The sequence below is a fragment of the Dermacentor andersoni genome, chromosome 1, assembly GCF_023375885.2.
Source record: "Dermacentor andersoni chromosome 1, qqDerAnde1_hic_scaffold, whole genome shotgun sequence".
Taxonomy (NCBI): Eukaryota; Metazoa; Arthropoda; class Arachnida; order Ixodida; family Ixodidae; genus Dermacentor; species Dermacentor andersoni.
In genome coordinates this window covers 144,321,454-144,334,367 of record NC_092814.1, presented here as the reverse complement: position 1 = coordinate 144,334,367, position 12,914 = coordinate 144,321,454, and the positions used below count along the sequence as shown (strand labels likewise).

The 12,914-nt window shown below is 48.0% G+C and overlaps 1 long non-coding RNA gene across 1 annotated transcript in view; it reads right to left on the bottom strand.

Annotated features, from left to right (window-relative positions):
- Nucleotides 1-382: 382 nt before the first annotated feature.
- LOC129380606 (uncharacterized) overlaps nucleotides 383-12,914 on the bottom strand; it is a 167,520-nt gene continuing 154,988 nt past the window's right edge. The window contains exon 3 of the long non-coding RNA XR_008608774.1: nucleotides 383-618. This is a non-coding gene — a long non-coding RNA (uncharacterized lncRNA). The remainder of the gene's footprint in view (nucleotides 619-12,914) is intronic.

The following is a 12,914-nucleotide window of genomic DNA, read 5'->3' as shown; positions in this document are numbered from 1 at the left end:
GAACAGCAGCAATTTACCCGCCCAGACTGGCAGGCCAACCTTTTCTATAGCAAACACCTTAGCAACCTAACCATCTAACCCAATCCGGTCCAACCAACCGGCTAACCGACCGACTGACCGAAGCCTATCCAACCTGACCCAACCCAGCCAGCCACTTTTTCGTCAGACATCACAAGTTCCGGGAGCTCTGCAATAGTCCCACCCTCGATCGCACCCATGTTTTATTGCGATCGCCTTTATATGGACACCCCAGAGGCATTTCTGCCGTAGTCGTCGCACTCGTCGTGATGCTCCGCATCATGGAGGAAGGAAAAATTGGTGAAGCCGTATACCCGTACGTGCGCTAAGAGAAAATTGTAGAGGAAATGACGTACTACGTTCTCCTTTTTTTTGCTTCTTTTATTTCTTTTGCTGTAGCGGCCATGCCTTTCGCACCCCACTGGCGGCGTTGTTATTGTTGTGTGCGCTCACACGTGTTGCTGCGTAGGTTTCGTTCCATGGCACAGGCACCATCTGGGCACGTTTGCGTTGGTCTCCGTGTTTTGTTGCGGTGTGTTAACTGGACCGTGCTCTCCCGGATGTTGCTGTGGCCAGGTGGGACAGGAGGAACTAAAGTTCCTGAAATGAACGCGCATGCAACGCTGTACGCAATGTACCGTGGCACGGCAATGGCAACGGAAGAAGGAATATCCGCGGGGTATTTTGCCCTCATTGGCGGAATCATGCTAACGTGCCGTCGCAGGTCGAAACCGATGAGTTTCAGAATCTGCACAATGAACGCCTTGCAGGTCAGTGATTCCTGCTTTTGACAGCACATGGTGCATTTGCGGCACGTGGAACGTACGTTATGCAAGAATGTGTCGTCCTGGTTTTTGAACATTCGTGTTCAGTAATAACTTGCTTCTGTGCATATTAAAACACATGTTGCTTAACTGTTGCTTGTTTCTCGCAGTACTCGCGACAGCACGAAGTCTTTTAAACAGAGCGCGTTCGAGGTTCATGCACACCTGCACAGGAGTACCTCAATACACCCACTGATATAGCGTTACGCATAAGATGTGCATTTTGCTACCGACGCTGCATCCTGGAAGATGGGAAAAAAGCTTCTTACGGTTGATCCTCCCTACCGCAGGCGTATCTTATCTGTGCGCGCGAGAAGCGCAGGGAAGTGAAGGTTAGCGGATGCGCTGCAAAAGTGAGCAAGGCTCCACAGAACGTACGCCCACGAACACATCAGACAGCTGTTGCATGTTGCATGGAAGCCGGTTCTACACGCGTACTGTTCTGCACCATGCGCCGGCTATCGCAAAACTTTGTTTCTGTGAAGCTTCACTTACCGTGGAAAGAAGGCACCTCAGGCCGCAGTCAATGAATCTAAACGCGGAGTCAGAAATGACATTCTGTCTCCTCACTGGCGAGCTGTCGTAGTGATGCGCGGCCACCCAAAGTTTGTTCAATAAAGTACGACGATTCATCAAGCCACAGCGAGAATATGTGTTTGTGCTCATGAACTCCAAACGGATCGCAAATGGGTCGGTGTGTCGTACGTGTCTCCAGTGCGTTCTTGCAGTGCAGTGAGAATGCGTACATTTGTTTCGTATCGCCAGACGTCTAGCTCAGAAGGCAGTCTGAGAGCTTCTGGAAGCCCAATTAGCGAAAAGCAAGTACAAGGCAGCGATAAAGGGGACCTTTCTTTAAAAACATGCAAGAACTCGGCAGCGGCCGGTACCTGCGGTTGATGAGTTCAGTTAGCTGGCCTTATAAGGCATGGTTATTTTCATAAAAGCCGGTAAAAGCAGCCGATTCGACCTCACGGCCCAATTTGCGAAGTTCATTATGAAGTTCTTTCAACATGACTTCGGCAATGGTTGTGCAATGAGACATGGCGATTCTTTACTATTGCTGCAGAGCGCGTGCGTCCGAGCAGCCCGGTTGCGCGCAGCGCGCCGTGATTTCGCGAGAAATGTAAACAAGAGAGGAGAGCTGGCCCGATAGGCGGAGCAACGTTATGAGCAACGCCAACTTCCGGCTTCACTTATGGTATCTTCGACTGGTCGCCTCCCTCCCCCGAAGCAGAGTCGGGCAGATCCGGCGTTCCCCGAGCTCAGAGGTCGAGGACAAGCGCGCAAGCCGAACGTGAGACTCGCTCTCGGAGGAGGAAATGGGAGATGCGAAAACACGTGACTATTGTGAACGTCCGATGTTTCGCCTATGCAAAGCTCGCGGCGCTGCCGGGAAAACAGGCGGACGCGCCGGCGGGACGAGCATTCGTCGAAACGCGAGCATGCAGTGGCCTAGGTTGCCTACGGTGGGTCGTTAACAGCAGTGACGCGGGGCTGCGATGGCGTTTCAATCTCGACGACTGATCCGACGACAGGGCTCGGAGCGCCTCAGAGCGCTCGAACATGGAGGAGAGCAATCGAGAAGAATCAGCCGAACGCAGGTCGCCCACCCTCTTTCAAACAGCCGAAGATAACGCCGCTCGCAAAAGCGCTCCAGAGCGCTCAGAAGCGACCAGCCGAAGATGGCGTAAGCTTCACAGAGTGACGTCAGGTCCCCTGCTCAGTTTCCTTTCTCCATGCTAGGTATAAAGTATAAGGGCGATAACGTCATCGCCGTGCGCCGTATGCTATATGTGCGAGTGAAAGGTTGGGAGCGTGAGGCGGTGAGCCGACGATGGCGGCTCAATCTCGCACGAGCAAGAGAGGAGAAAGCGAGGGGAGGGGGGAGGCGAAGTGCGCCGTCGGCCGTCGTGCGCAAGGCAGTGGGGCGAAGCGGAGTTAGGGGGGGGGGGGGGGGAGCGGTTCACTCCGGCATCTGCTGCGTATGGCGCGGCCCCGCGGGCCCCCTCTTGAAAGCGACCTATTGAGCGACTCGCCAATTGCTGATAGCTTCGTCTGCGCTGTTTTCGCTGCTTGTTTGCGTTGAAGTGAGAGGCCCCATGAAGGCCAATTCGTTCGCTGCTGCTGCCACGCTTCCTCACCCAAGTGTTTTGACCGTGAGTTTCCGCGGTCGTCGAGTGAGATGTGTTCATGCTTGCTTGTGTGGGCGTGACACCAGGCTTGTTAATTTAGTTAATAAACAAATGTTTACAAGTTTATATGGCCGATAAAGCTGCTACCCTTACTTCATATAACTGTCTACTAATTTTCTATCGCAATCGATGCTTCGCCTTTCGGGCGAAACTGCGACTTTTTCAAATTGTTGCACGGCCACCATTGCGCAGCTATAGGAGGAGTTTAAAGGGACACTAAAGTGAAAAATGATTTCTTCTGCATCAGTAAATTACCGTTCTACAACACCAAAAACACCACTCTTATAACGATAAGACGTTTGGTAAGCCAGAAAAAGCGCTACAACGAAATACGGGTGCCGACGCCTACTATGTTCCCGCATCTGGGGACTGTAACGTTTTGGATTTTGATGGCATCTTCTAGGGCCTACTAATTGTATATAGCGGTACAGATTGACTACATTGTGTTATAAAGGAACCAAATATTAAATATGGCAAGTTTCGGGAACCTTTACTCAGCCAACGCGGCCCAAATGCGAAAACATTCTTTGGAATCCCTGACGTCACACTGACGTAGCGGCGTCGGGGTTTCGGCGCGAAATTCAAATACTGATACTTGGACCTTAATTTTCTCATCTAATTATCAAAGAATTCTTTTTTAATGACTGCCCACAGGGTTCTCAAACAATGCTTCATTAGTCTAAATTGATTTATTGTTTCGCTTTAGTGTCCCTTTAAATGCCTGAGCGTCATGTGGTCGAAATTACGCCTCCAGCTTCTCTTATACGGCGACATGTGTGGTGAGGGAAGCTAGGGCTAGTGTCTGTTACGGTAAAATGAAGGTCTGAATAGAGAGATGAGGAAAATGATCTTCGAAAGGGGATTCATTGCTCTCTCGTGGTCTAATAAACAGCAGCCAGCTTCTGTGGATGAAAGTAAGTCTGTTTCTTAAGGCAAATACGAGGAATCGCGAGTAAATACCCTCGCTGCAGCAAGTAAGCACTCTAGTCTGTAGTCAACACCAATAAGCAGTGAAAAGTTTACAGCCTCGCCGCTGAAGTACCCCATATACAGATTTATAGTCATATCATAACAAGCCAACAAACACTGACACCAAGGACAACATAGGGGAAATTACTTGTGCTTAATAAATGAAATGAAGAAACGATGAATTAAGGGAAATGAAAGTGGATGAAAAAACAACTTGCCGCAGGTGGGGGTCGATCCCACAGCCTTCGGGCATCTCGGCTAACCCCCTTTCTTCTCGTTTATATATATATATATATATATGTGTGTGTGTGTGTGTGTGTGTGCAGGGTAAGTAAGAGCATCGCACGCGGAACGCAAGGACGTGGGTTCGTGTCCCACCTGCGGCCAGTTGGTTTTTCAGCCGCTTTCATTTCCATTAATTTTTGATTTCTTTAATTGAGTTCATAACTAGAGGTAATTTCCCCTGTACTGTCCGTGATGTCTTTGTTAGTTGATTTCGTATGATATGATTAATAAAAGTCGGGCCCCTCGGTTTCCTTTCTTCTCGTTCATATATATTTATATTTACACGTGTACTTAATCTTTTTCGGGTGACCGCTTTTCTCCGTCTAACAAATGTTATCGCTCAGCGCGGGATGCGCCCGCATGTACCGGAATTTTCTCGAACGTTATCGATGGTTATTTCTGCTGTTTGCTGTCAGCGAAGCTTGCGTAATCTGACTACATGTGCGACACGAATTGTGTAGAACCTTCTAGAAGACGTGCGGGCACCAGTGATTACTCTGGAACCTTCGATGGCTCATGTACAAAAGCCGACGCGCTTGACTGGCAGATCAGACTTCGACGATCGCCGACCGTGTTTGCCAATATCGCTGCGCTTTCAGTACAACTTGCTTTTGTGGGCACGATTTCGTCCAATAGAAAGTTAGTTTCGTCGTTCACCGTTTTTCCGCTGCATTATTCACCGTCACTTCTATATAAATGGTGAATCTCCTATATTTTTGGTGAAATATATAAATGGTGAATTACGAAGATGTACTCTACATTAAAATGCTGACGATTACTTACACTTCTCAGAATATCTGTAACTGTTCTGCAAGCACAGTAATTTCCACAAATGCACACATTTTCCCATCCGAAATTTAGCCGGCGCTATACGCCTCAAATAATGGTAATATGAGTCTGCGTTTAGAAGTTTTAATATATTTCGTCACTGGGCATCATTCAGAGTATAATGTAAAGGTGAGAACCATTGATTACGACGACAGTGAAGTAACAGCCTAAATAATACAGTTCCTGGTGCTAAATTTGAGTCTATATATTATCCCGGTAATTTTTTTAACATCGATCAGCCTAATGAAAGACGCTTAAAAAGCCAAAGCTCGGATGTTAATGCTGCTTATGGGAAAGGACACCAGTTAGCTTTAAAATGTGAAATTTGCACTTTTGTACAAATCACCATCTTACACACTCAAAATTTTCCCACCCCTATGGCTGTAATGCGCGTGTATTTATCTTTTCGCCCTTGCAACAGCCTGTTTTTAACGGAAAAGGGGTGTTCAATAAGAAACCACCCTTGGAACACCCCAGTCTTTCTACTTTACACCCTCATTTTACGGGAGTAAGTGAGCAAGCTTACAGTATATGATAAATGAACAGTGACAGTTTACGCTTTGACATTGGCTATACATGAAACGCGCGCTACGTACCTGCGCTTGAATCAGGTAGCTGGAATGATTAGATCGGGGCATCTAGGCAGCAGCGCACTGACTCCGAACAGCGGTCAAGAATGAAGTTTCCCACGAATATTGATTTCGAACGGATGACCCTAACGCGTCGACTTTGCATAGCCAGATATCTGCAAAAAGGCTTCGCATGATCAATGGCAAAATCCTTACAATGGTATCACTGAATACTTAGAGTTGTGCAAGCAGTTAGACTGGGAATGGTTAGACGTGAGGGCTAACAGTAAATAGCTCACCATCTTACGGTTTGTAGATGACATTGGCATACTCAGCAACGTTGCAGAGTATTTGAAACAAACGTTGGAGGACCTTAGCGAAGAAAGTGTAAGAGTCTGATTGAAGGTTAGTATGCAGAAGAGGAAAGTAGTGTTCGACAGCCTGGCGAGAGAACGAAATGTCATGATCAGCAGTCAGCCTCTAGAACCTGCGCTAAAATACTTTTATTGAGGGTAATTACTCGCAGGGGCCTCTGATCAAGGAAATTAACAAAAATAAAAGGTTAGTTGGAGAGTTTACGGTAGGCATTACTAAATCATGACCATGGAGCTTACTCCTAATCATTGCTTTCTACCGTTACTAAAATATGGGGCCGAAACTTGGAGGTTACCAAAGAAGCTTGGGAAGACGTTGAGGACCGCGCAACGAGCGATGCAATGAAAAATGTTAGGCGTGACGATAATAGACGGGAAGACAGCGATGTTGATTAGAGAGCGAACGGGGATAGCTGATATTCGGGCTGACATTAGGAGGAAGAAGTCGTGCTGGGCAGACCATGCACTGCTTAAGCGAGAGAACCGCTGGTTCATTGGAGTTGCAGAATGGGTGCTAAGGGAAGAGGAGCACAGTCGAGGATGGCAGAGAATAAGGTCGGCGTGATGGAATGAGAAAAATTGAAAACACGTGGAACCAGTTAGCACAAGACAGGGGTATTGGAGATCGCTGGAGAAGCTTTCGTCCTGCGATGGACATCAAAATAGGCTGATGATGATGATGTCACGACATCCATATGCCAGCTTCGTGGCATGTCATTCATGTTATGTCATGAATGCGTGTCATGTACGTTCTGATAGCTTGATTGCGGGAGGGGCGGGGTAGCGGAGTAGCCAAGTGGGGCACGCCGGGCACTTCTAACGCTTACAATGAGTAAAATTTTTGCTACAATAGCACTGGCCCATCTCCTTCCCCCTCCACGGTCAATTAGGAGCCCCCGCCCCCCTCACACGTAAACTTTTCTGGCTACGCCACTGTGGGGAGGGGGGGGGGGGCGTAAGGTTGCTCTAGACCCCTCCCCCTAACTTGTCAACGGAAACGGGGGAGCGAAGCTGCCGCCGGGCCGCAAACCTTAGGCAGTCCAATTACCGGCTGCATTTCCTATTGGACGTGAATACTACTCTAATATCATTACACAGTAGGATTCATGGCGGTTCGAGGGCATGCGACAATAGAAAAAAAAAACAAAAAAAAACATCTACATACAGCCATCAGCAAGTCTTAGCTTGAGCAGGTCTTTGGGAGCTGGGCAAGAATCTCATAAAAAGAAAAGCTTCGCGCCCCTCTTACATGCATTGTCAGCTCTGGATCACCACCGACTGCACCTTGCCGATAAAAAAAAATCAGGCAGAAACTCCTCTAGGAGTTTTCTAAGTATGTTTATAAGCATTGCGACACTTGCTCATCTACAGGCAGTCCAATGTCATCAATGTTATGAGACTTGATCCGACGAGTATAAGCGACAGCGCTGCGGCGACACGAGTTGCTGGGGTCGGCAGCGCAAAGTGAATGAAGCAAGCAAAGTACTGCAGGTGGCGGTGCCAGGTGCGCTGATGACGTTCCCGGTTATATTCAGCCGTTATCGCTCTTTAGCGCTTCACTCATCCGCGTCGTACCATTATCAACCGTTCTCTGGCAGCGTCTGCTTGTGGCACGGCCGTGCGAACCGTATCTTGAAAGCTAACTGCAATGCGGACAGAGTGTGCCCACTCCTGAAAACTTCACGCGCTGTGTTCTCGCCGTTTACTCTGAAAACAGACGCGCGTACGGCTATCTTCAAAGTGATCGGCGAAAAATGCATAGTACGGCATGTGCTCAGAGCTTCGTGAACGCTGTGTTCTCGCCGCTTCGGTCGCGTTGAAGCGAGAGCTAGCACGGAGGTGAATTCACTCGCTGCTGCTGGTTCTATTTTAACGCGACAGCGTTAAGGAGCTCGTGTCGCAGAAAAGCCGGTGTCGGCGTCAGCGGCGTTGGCCGTGAGCGATAAATACCAGAAGGCACTTTATAAATAAAAATATCTTGCAAGATGGGCTGGTGGGAATCGAACCAGGCTCTCCGAGTGTGAAACGGAGACGCTACCACTCGGCCACGAGTTTGCGCCTTGGAAACAGGACAAAATCGCCTCTAGTGAATGCGGTGTTGCCTTAGAAACGTGCCGTAGAAAGTTATACTGCGGTATATATCGGTAATTATGACCATGTAACTTACAGAAGTCGCATTTTCACGAGTAGCGAAGTACGTTTCCGCTACATTTCTTCTGCGCTCTGCGCACACGTAGAGCCATCTTGCGGCAAACACAAAAGACCCCCTCCTCGTAATGTACGGCGCTGCCCCGACACGTGGCGCGCATCTCGCCCCATGATCGCGTCCGCCTTCATGGCGCGTCGGGGCCTGGCTATCTGTGCCGATCGCGACGTTTGGGTGGCGTAGCGCGTTTGAGTAGGTGGTGCGAACGGGGTGCGATAACGCTATCGCGTTCCACTCTTGAAGGCGAAGCTTAAGCGTCCTCCAAATTTTTGAAAGATATCGTGCTGTATGGACTGACGAACGGATGGTGGTTTTTCTTGTTGGGTAAGTATAGAAATGGTAAAGTTGTAAAAAAATCGCAGGGCCCGCGAATTTCGCGATAACAACTAACGCCAACTTACTCCCTAGCCTCCCGCTGAGAGATGCTTTCTTGGTCGCCACCTCACCAGCCCCGGGAAAAGGGACACTACGCTTCTATCTCAGTTGAAGAAACGATGATGAAACGCTAAGAACGAAAAGAACGGCGTTTCCTAACGCATTGTCCCATGACCTCCGAGATTTGCATGGGAAGCTGGCGCGCGCAAATGTGGGAAGCTATAATTGACAGCTTAATCACATAAAAAAACAAAAAAATAATGCCAAGCGACATAGTAAAAAATGTAAGCAAAGAACTGAACTTCACCATACTGTCTGGGGAAAAGAAATAAAAAATTAGACAGCTGCAACACACATCACTAAAGCCACCACCGCCGGCATAACGACAGAACCAACAATTGCCAACATTAATTCGCGCTTTTACCCGCCGTGGCTGCTCAGTGGCCATGGTGTTGGGCTGCTGAGCACAAGGTCACGGGATCGAATCGCGGCCACGGCGGCCGCATTTCGATGGGGGGCGAAGTGCGTAAACACCTGTGTACTTAGTTTAGGCGCACGTTAAAGAACCCCAGGTGGCCAAAATTTCTATAGACCTCCACTACGGCGTGCCTCAAAATCAGAAAGTGGTTTGGCACCTAAAACCCCATAATTTTTTTTATTCGCGCTTTTCCGCCACGCCACTGCTTTGTCTCCGGAACGAGAGCCGCCATCTTTTCATCCCTATCGTTTTGTTTTTCTGCGAGTCCGCGCACGCAGTAGATGCATGGCTGCACGGCGTCGCAATGCGGCCTGCGTCATTCTGGAGCAGTGGTGATTCCCGCAGAGTGCGTCACACTCAAGTTCAAGACATCTCACATTACATCATCGACGGCTGCAGAACTCGCAGCTATCCGTGCTGCTCTGGAGTTTATTGTTCACAAATCATCACATTCATGGTCCATCTTATGTGACTCAAAGGCAGCTCTTCAGTGTCTGATGTCCCCTTTCAACCATGGACCAAATGAGCAACTAGTCGCAGACATCCGACTACTCCACCATCACGCAATCAACAAGGGACACAACATCATCTACCAGTGGATACCGGGTCACTGTGGAATTTCAGGAAATGACAGTGCGGATGACGCTGCCCGGTCGGCTCATGATGGTGCCCAGATTACACCCATACCGCTGTCAAGAACAGATGCAGCCACAAGTCTTCGCTCCCTCGCCCGCGAGCTTACACAGAATCTGTGGAACACCAGTGCATTCACGAACGCACGTCTCCACAAATTGGATCCACGTCTGCAACTCCGCCTACCACCAGGGTTGCCACGAGCGGAAGCAACACTTCTGTGCCGCCTGTGGCTCGGCGTGGCATTCACAAACTCCTATTCATTCCGCATTGGAATGGCCGACAGCCCTACTTGTGACACCTGCGGCTGCGAGGAGACGATTGAACACCTCCTTTGTGACTGTCCCCGTTACGCAGTGCGAAGAAAAGTGCTCGTGACCGCTCTCGCAAAACTGGACAATCGCCCCTTTACTGAGGAAAAAGCTCTAGGACACTGGTCCAGACGGGCTTCGGCACTCAAGGCCTTAAGGGCTTTGTTGAAGTTTTTAAGGACATGTGAATTGTGCGACCGCCTCTGAACGTTGTAGCGCGTAGTTTCGCGTTACTGTGTCAATTTTCTTCTTTTTTTTTTCTCTTCTTCTTCTTTCTCCTTTTATTCCCTTTACCCCTTTCCCCAGCACAGGGTAGCCAGCCGGTACCTACACTGGCTAACCTCCCTGTCTTTCCTCTCCTTTGTCTCCTCTCCTTCTCGTGTTCGCACAATCGGTGTGAGAGACGTCGCATGTGAAATGTTTCATAGAAGTGCCTCACGTCCAAATGAAGCGGCTGCACGGGTGCTATGGCTGTGTGCCCCGTTCTTGGAGGCGTCGTCGGGTTTTCGGCATGCAGATTTCAGGTACGTACAAATGCGATTCGCCCTCCTATTGAGCTCCGGAGCAAAGCGTGCAATATTTCATGTGAAAGATGCAGTGCCCGTCATCATGGTGTGAATTTCGAGACGCAACCGAGAACTGCGGCACTTAGCGCACACTGCGGCTGCTAAGTCAGCGAGGAAATTGTTTTACGTTGCCTTAATATATTGCTGTCAGTCTAACCTGCGGCTTGTGGACAGCTAGCCCATTGACTTTTGCTTGTGGCTGCGCTAGGTATGTAAATGGAAGTGGTAATAATTTTCGAGAGCAGACAGTTGTTTCGCTCTATGTTTGGTCGTGTTCATGGCGTTATGAAGGCTAGAAAACAAACTGGCTTGATGGTGCTTAGTTCCAGCTGCAAGGGGCGTAACGTTGGCGCTGTATGTGGTTGTTTTCGGTGTCACGATTACCACTTTCATGATTTTGTTGCATGAGAGTGGTAGCTGCTACGTGCCGCCTGGGCAGAAAACAATAAAAGCAATTTCCTCACTTTCATGCGTATGCAATGTGACGGTAACAAAATTTCCAGCGTTTTATTCGGAGCGTAAATATCCAGTATAGTTTAGTAAGAAACTCAAATTCTATCTTAGCTTAGTAGGCGTGAAACAAGTGAAACTCGCATTCCTTTTTTAATTGTTCGCCCAAACGCCCGCAGATGCGTCATCGGGTATTTTACAGTAGCTTCGCTACGTGAGTCGTTTTACGCGCAAACATTGCCCGGTTAAGTATCCTGTTAATTTATGCCGACACTCGTTCATCATATTTTTAAGCGATTACTATTCCCGGGACGATGCCAAACTTGTTGTGAGGTGTAGCAAGCGCGGAAAATTGAAAGTGGCGTGGCTGCAAGTTCCTGTTTTTACGTTTCTTGCATTCAAAGCCAACGCATGCAGTATCACTGATTTATTTCCATTTCTGCTGTACTTGATCAATCAAATGTGACAACTATATTTGCTCTTTAATATTTTCCATTTATTGTGTATTCAGCTTGGCTGCCAGATAATGCTGGAATATTTTTCAGTATCCAAGTGACGGAATATTTCACACGGCCATGTGTGAAACACACAAGATGACAAAACTGATAGCAAAATGATGAGATGTTTCTTTTATAGAGTTTGGACTCGACTTTTGGTGAGGATGTCGATCGACCTTGGTCATGGTGACAGCACACCCGACATGGCCAAAGTGCAGGCTGTCAGTTGAGTGCCCCCGAATGGACCATCAACATCATAAAATGAAGCAGAGCTGGTAGGGGCGATTTTCACTTTGGAACAGAATACTGACAGCTGCCTTTTTTATTTGAACTAAATAACATATTTACAAAAATAGGCCTTTTTCTTTGTGCAGCCTACATAAACTTTTTTTGCTTGTTATACAGATCTTCAGAAAGCAGTTCCTCTGAACCCTTTTTGCATGCACAAATAAATAAAGAGAAGTGCACTTTCTGAAGAAATTGATGCACTGAAATGCGCATTCGGCACACACAGATGCAAAATAACCAAGAACTTTAAAGCAGTAATGGCAAACAGCATAAAAGACGAGCTTAGGACGAGTCCATTATGGCATGTTTACGAAGCCTTGTTTCGGGCAGAACCATTCGTGGCCTCCCTTCACTCTTACCGCAAATGTAATACCTTCAGCGTTGTGCATGTCAATTATTCTTAAAATCAAATTTTGGGATGTCAGTTATTTAACAAGAAAGTAAGGAACACCACCTACATTTAGTCTTGAGGTATTGTGGAGGTTGAGGATCAGAAGAACCACATTACCCACTTTGCTTTGTTTATTAACAATAAGGTGGCCCTCATAAACGAAAGTGAAAATAAAATTTAAAAAAATGTCCTTAAATATGAGCAAGGAACGGTCGTTGAAATCACTAGAATAAAGCATAGAAAGTAAGATGTTCATGTGCGCGTGTATTTACGCTTAAGCCGCGCAGTCTTGAAAGAGTATCGGAAGCGACAAAATAGGAAGACGAACTTGCGAAACACGATTAGCCGCTCGACAAGTGAGGCATTAAATCAGCTCAGTCTGGAGTCAAGGACAATTAAAGGCAGCTGACTATTAAATCTCGACCGTGTGCTGCGAACAGCTATAAAGTATCGCGAAGACACAGCAGCCGAAAGTCATTATGAGTACGGGTGCCCCAGCTCGGCCCTTCTCGTCGCTTAGCACTTCACGCCTCGGCTAGGGAACTTTCCTGGCGCTTCAGCAGCGCTTATCTTTTTCTTGCCCTCTGGTCGGCAACTGTCGGCTGTTTCATGCCCCGTAAACGTCGCGAGTGTTGCTCTCATTCTTTCGCCATCTGGCAG